Here is a 1,476-nt window from a genome sequence, read left to right as displayed (position 1 = left end):
TGTATGAAAGCTCCATTGGTGTGATCCCTGTACCCCATCTTATGCACAATTCTTATCGCTCTTTTTTGTAATATATATAATGGTTGAAGTGAGCTTTTGTATGTATTTCCCCAGTTTTCAACGTCATACTCTAAGTATGGTAAAATCAATGAAGAATACAAAATGCGTAGTGCTTTCCCATCCAAAATATATCTAACCCTTGCCAATATCGATATATTTTTTGCTATTTTGTTCTGAACATATCTGATATGCGATTTCCAGGAGAATTTGTCATCAACTATGACACCTAGAAATTTAATTTCATATACTCGTTCTATATTAGCTCCCCCAATTTTCAATTGAAGTTCATTATCTAGTCTACGATTCCCAAATACCATAAATTTAGTTTTATCCAAATTCAGAGATAGTATATTACTATCACACCATTTCTTTATCTTCTCAAGTTCCTGTGTAACCCGTCCAGAGAGTTGCTGTAGGTTTTCACCCGATGCCCATATGGTAGTGTCATCAGCAAACAAAACCACTTTCACTAAATCAGAAACCTTGCTTTTATCATTAATGTATAGTATAAATAATTTAGGTCCCAAAACAGAACCCTGAGGCACTCCACATACAATGTCCAGCTCACTCGATTGGTATTCACCCAACTTCACAAATTGACGCCTCTGTGTCAAGTAACTTCTAATCCAGTTCAAAACCAATCCCCTGATCCCATATTTTTCTAACTTATCCATTAATAACTCATGATTGATTGTGTCAAATGCTTCTTTTAGGTCAATAAATATTCCCATCGTGTATTTCCTCTCATCCATAGCATTTCTGCCGTAACATCAATTCTATTCTTTGCTCATCCATCACTGTCTGTATTGGACAGCAACCAAACAGGATAGAAATGCCAATGCAGTTGCTTTCTTTACATTAATGTTACGAAGGGCTCGCTACACATCATGTGTTTGTAAGATGAGAGGCTGAGAGTTGTCCAGCACCTCCAGACCAGGCAATGTTTCATTATTTTCCTTGTTGAACCGCTACAAAGATGGCTTTTGCATTAAATGTAGTTCTGTGACTCTTGCAACCTGATGGCTGTTTTGACAGATAGTAAGTGATAATTAAAGGTAACTTTAATATATATAGCCTAGATACATATTGCTCTTGTCTGGTCAATGATCAGGACCTTGTTTCAAAGGTCACTGTCGGTAGAACACTATGCCGTCATGGTTTCAAATCATGCATTGCACGGAAGGTTCCCCTGCTCAAGTCATCACATGTCCAGGCCCGTCTGAAGTTTGCCAAAGACCATCTGGATGATCCAGAGGAGGCATGGGAGAAAGTCATGTGGTCAGATGAGACCAAAGTAGAACCTTTTGGTCTAAACTTCACTCGTCGTGTTTGGAGGAAAAAGAAGGATGAGTTGCATCCCAAGAACACCATCCCTACTGTGAAGCATGGGGGTGGTAACATCATGCTTTGGGGGTG

General features: G+C 38.8%; 1 protein-coding gene across 1 annotated transcript in view; it reads right to left on the bottom strand.

Annotated features, from left to right (window-relative positions):
• Nucleotides 1-1,476, bottom strand: part of LOC109965199 (forkhead box protein P1-like) — a 34,275-nt gene that overhangs the window by 26,935 nt on the left and 5,864 nt on the right. The gene's annotated exons all lie outside the window — the stretch shown is intronic.

This window comes from Monopterus albus, unplaced genomic scaffold (assembly GCF_001952655.1).
Source record: "Monopterus albus unplaced genomic scaffold, M_albus_1.0 scaffold98.1, whole genome shotgun sequence".
Taxonomy (NCBI): Eukaryota; Metazoa; Chordata; class Actinopteri; order Synbranchiformes; family Synbranchidae; genus Monopterus; species Monopterus albus.
This window is presented reverse-complemented; position numbering and strand designations above follow the sequence as displayed.